Source organism: Glossina fuscipes, unplaced genomic scaffold (assembly GCF_014805625.2).
Source record: "Glossina fuscipes isolate IAEA_lab_2018 unplaced genomic scaffold, Yale_Gfus_2 2, whole genome shotgun sequence".
Lineage (NCBI taxonomy): Eukaryota > Metazoa > Arthropoda > Insecta > Diptera > Glossinidae > Glossina > Glossina fuscipes.
This window is the reverse complement of record NW_023998416.1, coordinates 21,341,111-21,348,698: the sequence shown is the minus strand read 5'-3', so window position 1 is coordinate 21,348,698 and position 7,588 is coordinate 21,341,111. Positions and strand designations below refer to the sequence as shown.

The window sequence follows — 7,588 nt, the reverse complement described above, 5'->3', positions numbered from 1 at the left end:
AAAATGTGGAACGCTTCACGATTTTGCGTATCATCCTTGCGCAGGGGCCATGCTAATCTTCTCTGTATCGTTCCAATTTTACTATATGTTCTGCCGTAGCAAGAACAGTGCACCATTATTCACTATAGTGTTTCTATTTGTTTAAGTTTGATTTTTAAATAAAGCAAAAAAAAAAAAAAAAAAAAAACACTACCAGCTTACTTCGATTCGAATAGATGGGAATTTTTAAAAATTTATTAAACCTTACAATGCAAACGCTAGCATTGGGAGTATGTATGCTGTGTTATACATTTTTTTTCATGCAAAAAGTACGTCTCTCTCTCTGTGTGCCATAAAATTTAATTTTACGTTACATGTCAGTATGTGACAGTTGACGTTAAGTGGTTTTTCAATTAATCTTACATTTTAATGCAAATTGCATTTGAAATTGTTTGTCCGAAAGTAAATTCTATCCACTTAAATGCATTGATTCCCTTAAAGCATAAGTTAGACGAGATACTATTTGATTAAAATGTTGATTTGAAATGTTGATTATCATGTTGGTTACAAATATAAAAAAGTGATTATCCGAATGTGAACATCTTCAAAGAGAAACATATTAAATAAATGTAAGATTTCTGACTTTGATTTTTAACATCATACAGGTCGTCTATTACCAAAAGAAAATTTTTCAGAAAATATATAGCATTTCTTTTATAGCAAAAATGTAGTTCACTGGTAATAAACACTAAGTTCATCACAAACTTCAAACATCTGATAGCAGACTGAACATCAAATTAAGTTCTGTCCGCCTCTGTTCCCACAGAAAAAAAAGCGATCCCCGTTGAAATAAATGAGAGCATTATATACCATCTTCCTACCTGTTAAGTCTAATCGGCACCCAGAGATCGTAAACCCTATAAATAGTTTGAAATGCATATTTTCAACTCTCGAATCTTTCAGGCTTGCCATCAGCAAATAATCCAAAAATTTGAAAGTATTATAGGGCCTGTCTTAAGTGTCAATTAATCTGTTTGACATCATTTGCAGGAGAAATTCTCAAGGCCATATTCGCACTCATATGTTAAGCAAAATCTCTTTTCCACTCTGTATAAGAATTAATACTTGGGGAATGAATCGCCACTACGGGCATTAAAGCATGTCCAAAAAGTGGGTATGCATCATGTAAGAAATATGTGTTGGATAAAATATAAGAGTGGTGTCTTCTCTTTGGATTGAACGGAGGAAGGAGAGTTCTCATGGTTTCTTTTTTTTTATTGGAAGGCCATGAGCAACATAAATACGAAGTGTCATTTTTTTACTTGGAAATTTCTCTCCTTCAGTAGCTTTCACATATGTATTCAATGGAATTCAGTGTAAGTGGATAAAGAAACGGATTGATATACAGATATAGATATATATATATATATATCACTGCGGTCCTGTTTTGTGCGCTAAAGCTCTAGTTTTAAGTTTTATTCTCTCTGTTCCCGTCCGAGAATAAGTGAACATCTTGTACGTTCCAAGGCAAACAATGTAGAAAGATTTGCAGAATTGTTGTTCGCCAAGAGATTCAATGGCTCATGGCTTGCATAGAGAAGATTATTACAAGAATAACAGTTCACAATTAACATAATGATGATTTCGTTGGATCGCAAGATACTCACAGGAGCATGCATGAAAAATATTTTCGTTTATACACGTAAAAGGATTTATATCACGTATTTGCAATAGAAGATCTATTGCTTCCCAACCTAAGTTTATATTTACGCTTATTCTCAACGTATGTAGATAACATAAAAAAAGGTATTTAATATATGCCTTCAGAAATTTTTAATCACTTTACATAATACATACATGGGGATAAAGAATCAATAAAAGGTTGCCCTTTCCCTACTATCTATGTTACACCGTACTCTACTTGTGGTACAATGGTGTATTAATTCGACGCGGATGTATGCAACACCCAAAGAAACTTGTGAAAAACCCACGTTTTATTATACCTTCTTGGTTGTCCGTATGTCCTTCTTGTTTTCTTGTGTTCAACGTACATGTCGCCATTTTGGAGATATTTCGACGAAATTTCGTGCATATCAATATCTTTTGGTCCAAAGGTGAACAAGATGGCGAACAATATTTAATGGTGGCCCGCGTCCCACTATGACGTTTTAATTTATTTTTTCTTTATATTTTAGCTCAATAATTTGTACAAAACTGGCTCTTGTGCTCTTGTGTCGGGAGCTATTATTCCTTTCTCACACTCGCTCTTACAGTTAAATTTCTATTTTATTAATTTGAACGTTTTCCGTCGCTAATCGAAACAATATTCCTTGTTCGTGCATAGCTCTATGGTCGTCTGGCCACTTTTGTTAATTTTTATTATTATTATTGCTTCTATGTGTGAACATAGTTCTACCGGTAGAGTCATAAATATTTTGGCATCATGACTTTGTTATTTATTGGTTTAATAATTTTATTTACTGCCAAAGCAATTTCGCTTGAGCGCCTATGATTCTGCCTATGCTACTTTGCTTAATATAAAACATAACTCATGCGTATAATGGATACTGGACAGCATATATGTATGTACACGCACCGTTATATTATTTTTACATAATTTTTCATTTATTATGTTTAACGGCAATTGCCGTTCGTCTTATCAACCCAAGCTCAAAATTCTTTTAGTTTTTTTGTTTAGCAATTTAATGCCTATGGGAGAGATGATCATTTCCCATTAAAGTTTACTTTTTTATTGTATTGTTTGTATTGCCGCTATATTAAAATTAGTTATTTTTCACTTTAAGATGAGCTTTGAATAGTAGAACTTAAACTCGAAAACTTACTTTTAAGTCATCCGCCTGAGTGGCCGAAGGCGAGGAATCTCGACTAACAACTGAATGGTCGTGGGTGCGAATCTCAAGTGCGGTAGAGTTTTTAATAAAAGCCGATAGCCTCTAGATGCTAGTGCTTTAAGTGTTTAGTCCTAGAACTTATTTCTCTGGCGAAATTAACAATAACAATGATAATAATAATAATAATAATAATAATAATAATAATAATAATCGTATTACTTTTAAGTCGCCAATCCGTGAGGAAAAGTCATCTGGAAATCATGTTTAAATTCTAACTTTCCGTGTGAGCAATGAAATAATCATGAAAGTTATTTCAACTACTTTGTAGTATACTTAGGATGCAAGTGGATAAGAATGGTCCTCCGACTATAGCGTTATTGTCAAGCAAGCACCCAATAATAATGTTTACAGGGAATTCAAATGACTTTATTCTCATTTTCAGTTGCTTTATTCACGGCATAAAAAGCAAAAATTTTTCCTTTTATAAATTTTAATTCACAGTCTCTTCATTCCCGTTTTTTTTTTTATACATTTTATTAAATGCTTTGAAAAAGTAAATGATTGATTTTTTCTATGAAAAAATGAAATTTTTATTCATTTCAATAATCATTCGTTTATTGTAAATAATCCATTTAAAGTAGCCGAGTTTATTTTTTTTGTTGCTTTCAATGTTCAAACAAAGTTGATTTTTGACGTAGAGAATTATCATCGCACATCGCATCCGTGCATAGATTTTCATATAGGTATTAGTTTAGTATTGATATCAATTGCTCGTCAATCACTGTTTGCATATTTTCAACCTTATTTTCATTTATTGTATTCACTTCACACAAATGGAAATATATGTATAAATGATACAATTTAAATTTTTATGATCACTTAAAGCTGCTGCCTGCTGGGATAGAGTGTACACTTGTTGGGATTGTAATATCTAGAAATGGTCGGTGTAATATCTAGTGGATGGTCGGCGATGGGCGGAAGTTTACATATTTCGAAAACAATAGAATACAGTTCATATTCCATTTATTTCGGATTGTCTATCCGTTTGGCGTTAAGGATACTGATCTGTTGGAAAGCACAAGCTGTCCGTGAAATTAAGAAGAGTTTCAAGCCAAAGCCCCAACGTAACCGATTCGATTCGAAATTTTGTAATAAAACAGAAAACATCGACATTCACAATACCACACTTAGTAGGAAATCTTCCTATGGCTAAATATTTTCTTGATGTTGAGATTGTACTAGATTCCTGACTTATCGCGCTCTACACCACTTTTGCTATAAGGATCTATTAAGTTGGTGCGGATGTACGCAATAGGCAGATGCAGTTGAGATAGAACTAGTTTTTAGTATACCGATCGTTTCAGAAAGGGATTCTAAGCTTGTTCGTCCGTCTTGCCATGTTCTTTTTTTGCGTCCAGCCTACAGGTCGCAATTTTTGGGATATCTTTATGATATCATGTTTCGGCCTACTGACGAACGCTGTTGAAATTATTACGAATCGGATTATTTTTTGGATCACTTCCGTTATAAGGCCCTATTTTGAAAAGTCGTTAAATGAATATGTAGCTGTATTAAGCGACGTAGTCTAGGCTGTTTAATGGCGTACCACTACAATGTTTTTACTTGTTTTCCCTTGTCTTTTTTTTCTTCGTAGAAGCGATTACTTTTTTTCGCATTTTATCATATAAATGAATAAATTTATACCAATGGTTCTATTTACCACCCTTTTGTGATACGTACTCATTTAACGACATATTAAGTTTTACTTAAAGAGGTGAACTTTTAGTGACCCAAAAGTGTCATGATGTTATCTGGTGTTTGTTGAGCTGCCTCTTTCTTTATGTACTTCAACTCTTCTGGCATTTCTTCCCACATTTACAGGATTTCTTTTGGCAAGAGGGTCGAACAGACATTTACTGTCACTTCGTGCATTTGTACACTTTAATATGTACATAATAAATCATTTCTATTCGTATTTAATGTTTCTGAACGTGGAAAGAAATGAAAAACAGCAAGAAAGAAGAAAAGAGTCGTAAAAAATCTTAGTAATTAAAAAATTAATAATACCTTAATAGAGATAATATCTTTTAAAAGGAATACTTTCGATATCTGATTCACCGTAAATTGGATGTAATCTTTTCCAGATATAATCGACTCAATATATCTGTCCTTATGTCTTTTTTCTTCTGTTTAAATCATGAGCAGAACCTGTCAAATAAAACGAGCGACTGGCAATTTGCACACATCATTTATTTTTCCTCTTACCTACTGCAATAATGATTTCAATTAATATAATGTTGACATAGGAGTTGGCGTAAGAAATGCATTGTCAACTCATGCGAAACAGGACTTGTCGACTAGGCCGCTGTTTAGGAATTTACTCATAAAGAAAATGAAGTTAGTAATTATCAACTTATTTACCGTAAGTCACAACATTCTCTTTCACATAATCCATCTTAAAAGGCCTTTAATTAGATTTCCTATGAAATCATACATCAGGACACTCGGATAAAACTCTGTCGAATTAATGAAACATTCATTTAATTAATGCCAATCAAACGTAAATAAATTAAAGATTTTCTAAAATGAATATTTATATGATAAAGAGACGGTTCGAAGCTTCAAAATATTAATTCCGTACTATCGGGCTTGCATTCGTTACAGAGATCTATACAAATATATATTTGGATGCCATTTTATTAAACATGAATTTTACGATTGACGTATATGGCTTTATATTACTATGCTGAAGAAATAAATAAAATAAAATACATATATGAAATAATTAATTATGAATTAATTAATTATAATTGATGAATGAATCGATAGATTTAATCCCTAGATTTATAGTTAATGCAACTGCTTGGTATGCATTCATTAAAATTCACTCTTTATTTATTTAATGAAAAGTAATTAAAAACGTTATTGGCAAAGTTGGTCATTAAATACGCTACGCAACTTTGACTAATGCAATTATTTAAATATTTTTTTCCTGATAAGATACCAAAAAAAGGGGCCCAGGAAACGCGCTAAAGTAATCAAAAATGATCGATTTTTAATTAATTTCTTTCTCAGTTACTTTGTTCTTTGCTTAATTTTGTCACATAATATTAGTTTGGGGAAAAAGAAATCCATTATTTTTATATGAACTTCAGGACTTTATTTAACATGCTTCGGATTGTCCAATTTGGGTCAAATATGCACCGTTTTGTTGTATGATTTGTTGCCATTTTAAAGGTAACTTCAAAATGCCTCTCTCATAGAAGTCCTGGTCTCTATTTGCAAAAAACTCTAGTAGTCGATTTTCACAATCCTCCCTAGATTCCAATTTTTTATCATTAAAGAAATTTTGCAATGCAAGAAAAAGATGATAATCGCTTGGTGCCAAGTCCGGACTGTATGGCGGATGCATTAAAACTTCCCAACCAAGCTCCCGAAGTTTCTGGCGAGTCACTGTAGATGTGTGTGGTCTAGCGTTGTCCTGGTGGAACACGACACCTCTCCTGTTGGGCAATTCCAGCAATTTCTGGTCAATCGCTATCTTCAAACGGTCCAGTTGTTGACAGTAGAGATCAGAATTTAGCGTTTGGCCATATGGAAGCAACTCATAATAAATAATTCCCTTCCAGTCCCACCAAATGCATAGCAAAACCTTCCTGGCCGTTAGTCCTGGTTTGACCACCGTTTGAGGTGCTTCACCGCTCTTTGACCACGATCGTTTTCGCACAGGGTTATCGGAACGGAATCTATGAAACCAAAATTGCACATAATTGGCTGTTACAGTATCGGAACCATAAACACCATTCACAATTTTTGCCGCCTGGCTTGCATTTTCGCCTTTGTCAAAGAAAAACTGTAAAATGTACCGAATTTTCTCTTTGTTCACTTCCATTTTTAACACGCTGTAACTCACAACTGAATGCACCAAACAAAAAACAGCACAAGAATTTTTTTTACTGCGAAATGTCACCTTTCCAACGAGCATAAATCTAAAATTGTTTGATCGATACTTTACGAGAAATCTATCAGTGCAGCCATCTACCAAAAAAATAATGGATTTCTTTTTCCCCAAACTAATATATAAGGAGTTTGCAAAAATTGTAATCACCTTTTCACTTGGAAACGGTGTTTGTTAGGGAAAATTGGTAGCGCATATATTAATCGAAATATTTACCGTCATTTTTGACAACATGGCCAACATATCGGCTTGCCAGCGAATCATCCATCGATCCATTTTTGCATTTCTTCGCCTTTACGAATCCGCCTGAACAAGTGGTAATCAGGAGGCGCGACGTCTGATGAGTAAGCTGTTTGTACCAGAACTTCCCATTCAAAATGCAACAGTGCATCCTGAAGAACTCTTGCAACAAGCGGCCAAGAAATGGCATTTTTAATCAATTCGCGTCGCCGCTTTTAGCAGCATCATCATAACTTTCTGAACGTGCTTGGTGGGCTTCGGCAACAGATTTCTTCAAATAAACAACAAAACTAATGAATTTGGAAGGAGAAGAACTTTAGTGTCAGCATACACTGAAAACTGTTGTTTTATGTAGAGGAGGGTCAAAACCATTGAATTCAAACGTTATTTAGACTGATATTTTACATTTCTCTAGCATTATTACCTGTAGAAGCCTGTGATCAAAACTGTTGCAAATGCTAACGCTAACACTAAAAAGGAGTCTTTCTTGCGCGCCTTTTTCGCTTAATTCTGAAACTACCATGTTGTAAAGGGTGTAGTCGTAAAATTAAAGTTAAAT

The 7,588-nt window shown here is 33.7% G+C and overlaps 1 non-coding gene across 1 annotated transcript; it reads right to left on the bottom strand.

Moving 5' to 3' along the window:
* On the bottom strand, window positions 1-106 carry LOC119634275. Its single transcript, XR_005246948.1, has one exon. It is a non-coding gene; the product is annotated as a U6 spliceosomal RNA (small nuclear RNA).
* Between the last annotated feature and the right edge of the window lie 7,482 nt (window positions 107-7,588).